The sequence below is a fragment of the Saimiri boliviensis genome, chromosome 1 (genome assembly GCF_048565385.1).
Source record: "Saimiri boliviensis isolate mSaiBol1 chromosome 1, mSaiBol1.pri, whole genome shotgun sequence".
Classification (NCBI taxonomy): Eukaryota; Metazoa; Chordata; class Mammalia; order Primates; family Cebidae; genus Saimiri; species Saimiri boliviensis.
In genome coordinates this window covers 192,270,994-192,284,684 of record NC_133449.1, presented here as the reverse complement: position 1 = coordinate 192,284,684, position 13,691 = coordinate 192,270,994, and positions in this window count along the sequence as shown.

Sequence of the window (13,691 nt, the reverse complement as noted above, 5' to 3'; positions counted from 1 at the left end):
TAGGATGACTCATTGTTCTGTCTAGATCTTTTCCTGCCCATTCCCTCCAAAGCTATTCTCCCTGTTGCCTAACTCATAGGTTTAATTCAGATTTCAGTTGAAACTTCACTTCAAGAAAGGGTTTCACGGTTGTCTAAGACAAAGCCCAGTGATTGTCACTTACCTCCCTTTAAGCCCTGCTTTCACTCCTATGAGAGCATTTATTACTTTGCAATATGACAGCATGTTCACATCTCTGTATTTAAATGCTAAACTATAAAATTGAAAACAGAGATTATCTCCACTGTTAAACCCATGTACTTAGAGAAGTATCTGTGTAATAAATATTTATTACATAAATAAAACATTTTTTGTTAGAACTGACATTACAGTTGATCCTTGAACAACATGAGTTTGAACTGGATTATAGACTTTTACCTTGATATTTTGCAATAAATATATTGGAAAATTATTTGGAAATTTGAGAAAAATTTCAGAAAAAACTCAGATAATCCTGTGGCCTAGAAATTCAGAAAAATTAAGGAAAACTTAGTTGTGCTATCAATTCATAGAATATATGTAGACACTAGTTTATCATTTACAAGTCTATTATGAAAATTTTAAATTTATCAAAACTTAACACATACAGACACCTACGGACATGGTGCCATTTGCAGTTGAGAGAAATGTAAACAAATGTAAAGATGCAGTATTAAATCATGACTGCGTACAATTAACTGCAGTACATACTGTACTACTGTAATAATTTCATAGCTACCTCCTGTTGCTATTGTGGTGATCTCAAGTGTTGCAAGGATCTGCTAAAATGCCATGTGACACTAATTATCTTCCTTTGTGTGGTTCCTCTCATAAATTATGTATCTCAGTAAAATTGATCTCTCTCAGTTCGTGCATACTTTTCATTGTGTTTAATGTAATACCTTAAACATTAAATAACCCACATAAAGTGTCACTAGGAGTGACACTTGGGAGTGCTCCCAAGAAGCAAAGAAAAGTCATGACATTCTAAGAAAAAGTTGAATTATTTGATATGTGTCATAGATTGAGGTTTCCAGTGCAGTGCTCACTATTTCAGGCAGATTATTTATCTTGTAAACAGAAGTCGTAAACTTATAGTATCAATCAATAAAGTACAGTTCTGTAAATTTATTTTTCTTTCTTAAAAGAACATGGTTTTTTAACATGTTCTTTTATCTATCTTACTTTATTGTAGGAATACAGTATATAATACATATAACATAGAAAATATGTTCATCAACTGTTTATGTTATTGGTAAGGTTTCCAGTTCACAGTAGACTATTGTTAATTACCTTTGGGAGGAATTAAAAGTTACATGAGGATTATTTTTACGGCACAGGGGCTGGGAACCCCAACCCCTCCTTTGTTCAATGGTCTGTTGTAATCATTTTGAAAATGAAACTTGCATTCTTTGAAATGATCGTATAGAAAAAGCCAAACCAGAACCTGCAAAACGCAGGTTGGAATTGCCGTTTTCTGTTTCCATATATGCTTTCTGATGGCTAAGAAAATTTAATCTGTGTTATCTTCTTAAATGTCTTACCATGCATGAAAAGTAGCACATGTTGTTTTTATGCTAGGAAGCATTGTTATTGTTTGGCTCTGTTTGAGAGTTTCTTTGTTGCCCAAAACCTGCTAACATAGAAGGTGCTCAGGTAATGTCCATGTCAATTTTCTAATGAGCTATCATGTGCTGGTGTGCTCCTGAGTGAGGGCCCAACCATGTTGGAGTGAGAGTCTCAGCCGAGTGGACAGGTGGCCATTTGGCTGGATAACAAACGTAGGGCTGTCACTACAGAAAAATTCATAAGTAAAACTGATGACAGAAGTAGAAATGAATCCTTTATGGGGGTGAGGTAGATTGAATCCCAGGTAATTAAGGATGACAGAAAAGACATAAACTGAATTAGAGTCTAATGAAGTATTTGGCCATATTTGCTGTGTGATGGACATTTTGGCTATTGGCTCTCTTTTACGTTGAGGACATTTAGATTCTCTTTTAGACACACGATTTTGTGCAGAATAGCAGAGTGAGTATAGACAAATCCCATGTAAACCTTGGATATTGTGATTGTTGCCCCCTATTTCCCAAGAGCTCTGATTGCCACTCAGACATGGAGGAACCAGTATAGGTACCTGGATAATTTTGCTTAATGACCTGCCCGTTACTCAGTGATCTGATGGTTTGTGTCTGAAATTATGGAGGCATACCTCTCTCCTGTTTGAATTAATGAATATGCATCATTAAGCATATTCATTTCTTAGTACTCCAAGAAATCTAAACTCTCATATTTCAGTGTATGCCTTTTATTTTTTCTAGTAATCTTCTGACTTGAATTCCTTTCATAAGTGTGATTGTCATTCCTGATGTTTAATGAACTCACATTTGTATATAGCCCATCCATCTCCTCCCCTTTCCAGGACACAGCGTTGCTTCCATTTACACAGGCACTTTTCCTTTTAATGTTCACTGCATTGTCAAACATACCTTATCTGAAGTAAATGATGTTACTGGCTGTCCTAGGGGAACACAGTAAATATCAGGAGGTAAATAGAAGCGCTGGTAACTTCTGCAATGTCAACTTTATCTCTGTCGCCATTATGGTGATGGAAAGCATGTGAAGCCTGCTGGTCCATTTCATCTCCCTGACTGCATCTATTGCAGTTGGGGTAATGTGACTGATGTGCAGCTACACAAGAGTTTTAATTAATTTGAAATACCACAGCAGCAAGTAAAGATAAAGTTTCAATACTCAGAGGTATTTAGAGACCAAATATCATTAGCAACATCGTCAATATTCATTCATGTATTTATTCATTTATGGGAGTCTCACACGTAACTAGGAAGATTTGAGCTGTTTAGGGAGATCTACCAATCCTCCCATGGGGAAGGGGCTATACCAAAATTGTTTTAATATAAAGCAATCTGTTGTATACAAAGAACAGAAAGAAGGTTGGTGTGGCCAGAGTGTAAAGGCTGAGGAGATGAGAATTTGGTTTGAGATGATACTGGAGAAGTACATGGAAACCATATTGTGTAACATCTCGTTACCCTTGTTAGAAGTTTTTGTCTTCGTCACCAAAACTATGAGAAACCTCTGAAAGTTTTAAGATGTGTGACTATGTATCTTTCATGGTATAGATCTCTTTCTGAGTGTGTCTACGAAGTATCTTTAAGTCTGCGGCATGTAGCTGTGTTTCTTTGGGTGCATGTGTTTGGGTGAGTGGCATAAGCAAATTTTATAAACCTATTCAAGTATTTGAGCACCTATTTTTTGGGGTACTCTTCTAGTTCTTGAAATGAGACCTGTAGCTAAGACATACAAGATTTTGGATTTCATGGGTACATTCTTGTGGGAAAACACAAGAAAAAATACTTAAAGTCAAATAATGAAATAATATAATTTTGTGTAATGTGCCATGAAGAAGATTAAGTAAAATGGGAAGATAGAGAATGAGATGTGACAGTGATTAGGGAAAAACAAAGTGAGGGCGTGAGTTATGGGAAGATGTGGGGAAGAGCATTCCAGTCTGTCATGAGTAAGTGAAAGTCTTAAGGCAGGCATAAGCTTAGCATGTTTGAGGAACAACAAAAAGACTATGAAAGAGGCACCAGAGGCCGGGCATGGTGGCTCATACCTGTAATCCCAGCACTTTGGGAGGCTGAGGTAGTAAAATCAGGAGATCAAGAGTTCAAGACCAGCCTGGACAACATGGTGAAACCTCGTCTCTACTAAAAATACAAAAAATTAGCTAGGCGTGGCAGCAGGTGCCTGTAATCCCAGCTACTCAGGTGGCTGAGGCAGGAGATTTGCTTGAACCTGGGAGGTGGAGGTTGCAGTGAGCTGAGATCACACCACTGCACTCCAGCCCAGGTGACAGAGTGAGACTCTGTCTCAAAAAATAATAATAATTATAAAAGAAAGAGGCACCAGGCTAGGACATGAGATGAGTTCAGAAAGGTAGTTAGGGTTTAGATTTAAAGGCCTCACATGTCATATTTATTAGTGCCTTACCACCATGAAGTATGGTTAAAAGATTATAGAAAGCAAGGGAGAATATAATGATAGATGCAGAGTGGAAGAAGTCTGTTGCAAAAGGTTTGGTAAGATAGGGTAATAGTTTGTGGAGGAGGATCAGATTCTAGATACATTTTGAAGGCAGAGCCAACAAAACTTACTGATGGATTAGATATAGACGGTAGGTGGAGAGATAATGGGCAGAAAAACTAATTTTGTTTTGGGCCTGTGCAACTGCATAAATGGTATATCACATACTGAGATGGAAAAGATTAGGGAGATAATGAAATTAAGAAGAAATTAAATAGTCTATCATGTTGTATTTGGGATTTTATAGAATATCAGAATAGGCATTCTGACATTCCCATTAAGCATCCAAACCAAGATCAGATTATGAGGTTGAACATGAGTGTGGTTTGCATTTTTAAAATATGTGTCTACCTTTGATGTCCAGCAGATTATTGTGAAAGCACTCTTGCCTCCTACCCTACTCTCTTAGTAACCAAACTGTCGTCAAAGTGTGATTTAAATGTACATACTTTAAAAAGGAGGTGGTAGAAGGAAGTGATATAGTAACATTGAAGAGTTCCAAATGTAACTTGAGCTTCACAGTGGAGTGGGATGGAGGAGATTTGAAGATTTCCAGGGTGTTGGGTGTGAGCCTAATGAGTTTAGTCCTGGTTTCCTGATGGAGGAGAAAAGTGAGATAACCTCTCCTCTCCATCCAATTATAGAACCCTCTGCAGATCAGCATGTGAAGCTATACACGGTGCATGTACAACTTGAGCAATGTACCTAGAGTGAGACAGGAGAGATGGCTGGTGGTCCTTGGAGTGAAGCAGACTCCTTATACCACTTTTATTATTAGAAAGCTATGCTGTCTGATACAAGAGCTGTTAGCCATAGATAGCTACTTAAATTTAATAAAATCAAAACTAATATTAAAAATGCAGTTGTTCAGTAGCACTAGCTATATGTTAAAGTGGATTGGATGACGATAGATTTACTGTATTTCTGCCTTCTAGTTCAATCTTTATCTGTTGAGACTAAATGCAAATATTTTGTATTGTGGAGAATCCATTATGAATTCAAATTTAATCAGAATGTTGTGACAGGAAATATCCAATAAGTTGGAGCTATATATTCCTGCAATTCTTCTATATGGGCTTTACCTGTAAAATATTAAGCACACACAATATATACCATCTTAGATAATAAAACAACAAATTACTGCTCTTCCTATGTTGAGGCTTGGGGACATGGCTTCTACATTAATTCAAATAAACACAATAAAAAGTAGAGTTGATCAAAGATTTTTTATTCTATTTAGAGTCCCAGAAATGTACTTTCTATTTCTTTTGTCCCAATTTGATGAAGCTTTGCCAATACGGTGAATTATGTAAGTTATAAACAAAGAACTACATCATTAGGAGCAGAACCTAACATAATATCAGCCTTTAGTGGTCTTTTCTAAACCTGTGGTATGAATAGCAGTGCCTTACAGAAAATAGCACAATTGATCTAAAGAAAGCACTTTCGTTCTGCACACTAACTCATCCAAGAATAAAGGACACCCCACCAAACAATGAAGTGTATTGAAATAGAAAAATACATGAAGCAAGACTGCCGAATTATTTATCTTTCATTAAAGGAGAAAATCACACATTATTATCTCTGGTAAATGAACGTGGTTGTCAAAGTTGGCAGTGGGCTTAGAAATGATAATCATGAGAAATTCTATCCTCAAGTAAGTATAACTGTCTGTTTTAATATAAATTTTAGGAAAGGGATTTTCTGAGCACTGGGTGCTTTCAAAGGAAAGTTTAAATAGCCCTGTGGTTCTTGCCTGACCATTAGTAGGGATGGTACATGAGTCTCTACAACCAGGTGGAGAAGCTCATCCATGCTGAAGATATTTTTCTATTCCTGTACCTTAGTTACTGATCAATTCATGCATAAACAAGAATCTTAATAACAATTGAAGATTTTCAGCTATAGAAGCTTAGAAGCCTATGCTCAGAAAGGAAGCAGATATGCAACACTTTTAATTTTAATAATTCTTCCTTTCTAGTTTTTGAAAATTTAAATAATATGTACCAGAGAAAGATACCAAAGAAAATTTACATTTCAAAACAGTTTCATTTGAGGCTATACAATGAATAGCATGGAGATAATGTGCAGGTGTCCTCTCTTGGTTCTCACAGTCAAGAGCAAAAGTTTCAGCCTACTGAAACTGACAGCTTTCAAATTTAAAATCTCTTTTGGTTCTAATGATAAACCCAGGCATTTGCAGGAAGCAAAGACATGCCAAATTAAATAAAAGTTTCCTTTCCTGTTTCAGAGAAACTCTGAAGAAGGATTTTCTTTTTAAATTTTAATTATTTATTTGTTTATTTTATTTTTAGGAACAAACTGCCAAGTCTATAAATATTCCTGGAAAAATTCTGAATAGGCATTTCTTGATATTTTCCTTGAAGAATCTTGTCACCTTGGAGAAAGGGAAAATATGCTGCGTCCCTAGCTATTCAAGGAGAAACTTGAGTTACAGTGAAAGATTTCTGCTATTTTTAGTATGATCTGAAAGTTTTTGTAGATGCTGAAACTTCTGAGGGTGTTAATAATTCATCTTTGGAACCAACCTGGCTGACTCTGACCACTCAACTGTTTCTCGTTATTCATAGTTCCTTGAGTAGCGCATGTTAACTTTCACTAATACTGTTGTGTTAATTAATGATTACGGCATCTCCATCCTCTAGTCCCTGCCCCTTTATTTTGCTGTCCTCTTGATAGAGGTATAGATTATCTTTCTATAGAAAAAATTTATTTTTAAAAAGTTGTCTGCATTATTTTATAAAACATGATATTCGGGTTCCATTTCAGTCCTTTTATTTGTTTTTTCCTTTTTTGACTTGGCGGATCTATGAGCTCTTCCTCTGGTTTTTACTACATTCCAGCTCACAGAGACGATCTAAATTCACGGCCATTTTTTGTCAAAAGAGGAGAGACTTTTGCAAGCCAAGTTGGTGTACATTTAGGTTCCAAAGGAAGAAACTTAGACTTGAAACTACCAATTTTTCACAACATTGTAGAATGCCAGAGCTGGAGAAAAACATGAACAAAAAAATGACTGAGAAACATAGAATACATTTTCTCTAACATTTTTTTTTAAGTTAACCAGGAGTGGTGGGGTATGCCTGCAGTCCCAGGTCTTTGAGAGGTAGAGGTAGAAGGATTGGATTTCTTGAGCCCAGGAGTTCAAGGGTGCAATGAATAGTGACTGTGCCACTGCACTCCGGCCTGGGCAACAGAAGGAATCCTTGACTCTGTAAAAAAGATTAAAAATTAACAACAACAAAAACAACAAAACTCTTAAAAAGTAATTGAGTCTATCTGCTTATATTTAAAAGATGAAGAGAGATTTACATACAGATAGATTTCATGGATCAAAGCTGAGTCTAAGTTTTTAGGTCTTGGGATTGCCAGTAGAGCCCTCTCCTTCCCAATACCCTGTACCCCTGATACTGTCTTTGCTGAGTAGTATTTAGTCTCTCTAACTTATTTGCCCTAATTCCAGGTAGAATTGCCTACATTACTTCCTTTCTGGTCTCTGGAGGGTGTGACTCTGCTGTGTGCCCCAGACCTATACCTGGTCCTCTGGAAGCTTTGTGACTACCACCCACCATCACCTTAACAGCTCCATCCTTTTTTGTGAACCTCTGACATCCATTTCTCTAGCCACCATTTTCTTTATTCTCTTTTGTCTCTGTTCCTTAGGGTTTATCTGAAATCTGTTAGCAGGTTAAACAAGTCAGGCTATAAATTCCCCTTACAGGAATTTTGGACAAGAACAGCCTGACTTATCTTAGAACTTTGATACTTCAGAGAATTAGCAAATGCACTTCATCTTCTGGCAAGAGGCATCCCTCACCATGTTTAGCAGAAAAAGAAAAGGGTTTTTCTGCCAAGTGCTTTTAGTGCTTCTCTATTATATTCTTTTCTCTTTGTTTTTCCTTCCAATTTTTTAGTAGGTAATCCACTTCTTGGATTGTCATGAGCATGTGAAATTTATAATAACAATAATTTTTAAAAACTCATAATGATGTAGAGTGTTTAGGGTGAAAATAAATCATAATTCCTGAATAGAACAAAGAGCCCAATTAGAACCTAGGATCAAAATTTATCAATTATTAATGGTGAGATGGACTAAGTAATGTTGTTTGAACCATATTCCACTGGAATTGATTTTATCTTCTCAGGACGATGCAATTCCCTCCAAGTTGGGGAGGGTACTTAGTCATAGGCAGGAGTTAGGAAGAGATCAAAGTCCTGACTGTGATTCCTGAGGTAAACAGTAGGTTATGGGACAGAAACCCAAAAGACCAGCCTCCTCCCAGCAGTCTCCTCTAATTCAATCACCTGTCTAACCCAAAACTGTGCACTAAGGGAAGTGAGGCTCCATCCAGTCTTCCTTGTCAGGGAAGTTCCTCCTCTCAGGAGGAGGGAGAAATGTGGAAGGACGTGTTTTAAATACATCTAGAAAGGTGGAAAGTGATGGTGATGCTATGCATTTATGTGTGGAATCAGGAATATGGGAAAAAAAATTTAGAATTTTTTTTATTTCTGTCTAAATAAGAATTAACTAAAATTAAGAAAAAGATGTTTCTCTTTATAGAGCATCTATCATGTATTAGAAATGAGCTAGTGTTTTGCATATTTTATCTCATTTAATCCTATCAATAACTCTTTAAAATGGTGTAACAGAAAAATTCACCCCTCTCTCCACATTCTACTCAATTCAGTCATTGTATAAGCCTCTGGAATCTAAATACCATCCTAGTAAAAAGCAAGGAGAAAAAAACCCGAATTGATTGAATTTAAATATTTAATAACTGAATTCACCTAAAACTTACTAAGATATTAATATTTTCTAATGCAACAGAACAGGAAAAGATAAAGGAAGTTGCGATTTAAATAGATTTGAACACTTGGATTTAAAATTCATAATTTTGTATAAATTGTTACATTACAATTTTTACTAAATGTTTGATACATTTGTAAACATTATGAGGGGAAACCGACAAGCAGGAGGCCAATAGGGCTGAGCTTGGGAAGGAAGGCTTGTTGGAATAATGCTGGAAATAAATGGCTTAAGAAGATTCTAAAGTAATAAACACATCTTTAAATTCCGGTATTTATATCCACAAATATTTATTGAGTACTAAGCACTGTTATAGGAATCTGCTCATGGATAGTATTCTAGGTATGGGATAACCACAGGAACAATACGAGTGCTAGGAGGAGTTACATGGTCTTATTTTTGAGGGAAGAACTTAGCCACAGAACTTTGGCTTAAGCTAACGTGGGGCCACAGCCACTGTTGTTACATAGCATTGTGACCTCCTGGTCTGGGTTCTTCTTGCTCAGAACAAAAACAACAACAAAAACTATCTTGAGGTCTAATTTAGAATTAGCTAAGCAGGTGGGGATTATTTTGGCCAGATAAGAGAACTGGTGAGTGTAGTAGCAGGTGGCCTCATTTTTTATAATTGAAATGCACCTGATTTGTATTTCTATTAAAACAACTCTCCCTGCCTGCCTTGAACATTAAAATATATTATTTCAGACTGTACATATGGATTATATGAATTTGAGTAGATTAAATTCAGCCTCTTTTCTTGAACAGGTATTTTTCATTCACAATCACATTTTATTTTCATTTAGTTTTATTCTTATAGGTAAACCATAATTGTACATATATTTTGGCCTACTTGTGATATTTTGATCCATGTATGCAATGTGCAATGATCAAATCAGGGTAATTGCAATATCTGTCACTTCAAACATTTACCTTTTCTTTGTGTTGAGGATATCACAGTTCTTCTGTTCTAGATATTTTGAACATACCATAATTTTTTGTTAAATGTTTCTACTGTGCTATCGTATGCTAGAACTTGTTCCTTCAAAACCACTATGTTTCTGTACCCATTAGCCAATTTCTCTTCTTCCTGCCCCTCACTTCCCAGCCTCTGGTAACCTACCTCCACTCTAGTCATGAGATCCAATTTTTTTTTTAGCTCCCACATCCCAATCACTTTTCGAAGTAACTGAAATATTCATCTACAAACTGATAGACTTACCTGGTTTACTTCAGTCATGTGGCACACAGACCTTTAGAAAATTCTTTCTTTTTGGATGAATTATATCCATATATAACTTCGGGAAATAAAAAGGTATCAGGAGAATGACCATATCTATTACTTAAAAGGGACATCAGAAGTGAATATTCCAACCTCCCAGCCAAGTGAATATCTCTTCTATGGCATCCCTAAGGGGCGGTCTGGTCTCCTTGCCTCTCTTAAGTTGCTTGGTTCCTCTTTCTAAAATGTCTTTGCTATGGCTTAAGAATCTATGGGGTAGGGGGAAGCTCTCCAAATGATGCAGGGTAAAGGACACGTTAGTTTGAATTTAGGAAAGAAGAAATTTGGAAAAAATAGTAGCATTAAGGGTTGTGTCGTGGGGGAGGGAGCAGGGCATCCCAAAGACACTCCCAGTTCTCCACTCTGATTTACCCAGGTCCTTGGCATCTCGTACCCCTGGAATGGGGAAAAGGGCCCCAAGGGAAGGTGAATTTAGCATTTAAATAAATATCGTGGACCCAAAGAATGGTGAGAGGGCCCTGGTGGCACTGTATGCTTGTTTAATTAAATGTTGGACCCAGAGAGCTTTGCAGAAAGTGACTTATTAGGCAGAGAGAGGACGCACACGCACCTGTGAACACTCCCACGCTGTTGTGGGAGGAGATCCAGAGATGGAGTCTGTATAGTTAAGGGAGTAGCGGGGATTCTAACTCTGGAGTTACTCCCACCCCATACACATTCTCATTCAACTTGAGTGAGAGTAGCTTTTCCATATTTCCTCTGGAGTGATTGATCTTAAGACTCTGATATGGGATTGGTTGAATGGCCCACAATCGAAGCCTCCTCCCTTGGAGCTTTTGGCCAGCTTTCTAAACCAAAAAAGATCACCTGGGCTGTCTACCTAGCCGTGCACAAGAAAGTTAGACAAAGAACTCTAGGTTTCTGGATGGGGAGATGGATGGAGGCATGGCACTGGGAAGTTCATGCCTTTGAAACTATGCCCCTTGTGGACCCGGGAAGAGAAGTTAGCACCTCAGAAGAGAAGTTAACATAGTCCCTCAGTTCCCCCTCTGAACAGGAAAGTCCAACTGCTGTTGGGACATGGGCATTGATTGCTCTTTAGCTACTCCCTGCTGAATTGGGACATAAAAGAGGCCCTGACTTGAGGTACCCTCCAGAGGAGATCTTTTAGGGGTACAGGTTAATCCAGAGGTCCATGATACAGTTCATGAGCCGAGGATATTCAGGATTCCATTTGCAGGATTATTTGTGGCCTTATGGTTTTAATTTTAGAAGAAATGAATGTGACAAGAAGTTTAAAGATGAGAAGCCCAGAGGCCAACAAACATAGAATGGTTATAAACAGGCCTAGGAGAGGGTATAGCCAGGACAGCCAGTTGTTAAACAAGCTTCATGATTCTGTTTCTTGAAGCTTTTTAGCCCTGTATTTGATTGACCTGAGTTTTTTTTTTTTTTTTTTTTTTTTTTTTTTTTTTTTTTTTTTTTTTTTAACTTTAAGACAACACTTAATTGGTTTAGAAAGTCACAGCATTATTTTCCTTGAAAGAGATTCCTTCTTTTTCAGCTGTTAGCAGATTTAGGGCCCTTCTACTTTGAAGAGCCATGGCAGCTCAAGACTTAAGGTGTTTCTACAGAGTGAGCTGCCTCTGCAGAGAGAATTAGCAACCTTTTTAATGTTATTATTTAACTCCTGATATAGCTTATATTAGAACTGAGTAGAGATAGCAACTTTTTAAATGCCCATGCCAAGTTTTCCTATTATTCTGGCTTTCCCCCACAACTATGAAAGGAATAATTGGAGTTTGATAGATAGCAAAATTAAGATTGATAGTCCTGTTAATGCCAGGATATAAATTAGACTTATGAGCATTTGCTTTCCTGGGGATCTTGTAAGAAGAGCAAATGTAGATTTTTTAATGGCTTGCAGGTAAGTGTACAAAGGGTCGTCTTCTGGAACTTTAGGCTGCGGAGTGGAGGGCCTATGATTTTCTTCAGGAGATGTCCAAGGCTTTAGTCCAGTGTGATGAATTCATGAGTTATTTCTACCACCTTAACTGCCATTGGGGTAGACAGAAAAACTGAAAATCATCCTTCCAAAGATGGGCCTAGAGAGGGAGAGTCTGAGGGGAGAGACTTAACAAGCACCAAGTCTCCAGGGCAGAACAGCGTTTTCCCCCGTTCCCTAGGGTGTCTTTCAGGTAAGGTCCTAAGAGCCTGTTGGTACTTAGACAACAAGGTTATATCTTTTATTAGATTTCCTGTTTCCTTGTCTGATACAAGATTATTAGTAAGAAAGGGCCATCCAAAGCATCTTATAGGGGCTGAGTCCTCTTTTCTGAGGAGAGTTTTGAGCCCTTAAGAGTGCTATTGGTAATAGAAAAGGCCACGGGAGTTGGGTTTCCTGCACCAAGATTTTTAGGTGTCGCTTAAGAATTTCTTTCATCAGGCCGGGCGCGGTGGTTCAAGCCTGTAATCCCAGCACTTTGGGAGGCCGAGGCAGGTGGATCACGAGGTCGAGAGATCGAGACCATCGTGGTGAACGTGGTGAAACCCCGTCTCTACTAAAAATACAAAACATTAGCTGGGCATGGTGGCACGTGCCTGTAATGCCAGCTACTCAGGAGGCTGAGGCAGGAGAATTGCTTGAACCCAGGAGGCGGAGGTTGCGGTGAGCCGAGATCGTGCCATTGCACTCCAGCCTGGGTAACAAGAGCGAAACTCCGTCTCCAAAAAAAAAAAAAAAAAGAATTTCTTTCATCTTTTCCACTTTGCCTGAGGACTAAGGCCTCCAAGCACAGTGGAGATGCTACTGTATTCCTAAAGCTTTGGAAGTTCCTTGGGTCACTGCAGCCTTGTAGGCAGGGCTGTTATTGCTTGAAGACAGCGAGGGAGTCTGAATCTAGGGATTATTTCATTAATCAGGACTTTTATTACTTCTTGGGCTTTTTCTGCTCTACAGGGGAAAGCCTCAACCCAGTTTGTGTAGGTGTCTACACATACTAGCAGATATTGATATCTGGAGACTTAGGCATGTGGAAAAAGTCCACTTGCCAGTCCTCACCTGGGTAATGACGGGCTCGCTGTTTGCCAGGAGGAGCTCTGCGATGTGCCAGAGGAAGATTTTTCTGGCATATTTCACATCCTTTGACTATTTGTTGGACAGCCCTAAAAAGACATTTTTCTGTAAATATAGATTTGGCCATTCGATGTATATTCTCTATACCCATATGGAAGGTTTGATGCAGGGTTTTAAATACTTTCCACTGGCTGGCAGCAGGTAGGAGTATTTTTCCTTTCTCAGGAGCTAGGCGTCCTGAAGGAAGAAGATTATGTCCCTGGGAGATTGCCCACTCCACCTCTTCTGATGCATAGTGAGGTCTAGTTCCCTGCAGAGGGGTTTCCCATATTAAACGTCCTTCTATAAATTCTTGTCTAGCTGCCCTTTTGGCTTCTAGGTTGGCTCAGTGATTGCCCTCCGCTTCCTTCTCATCTCCT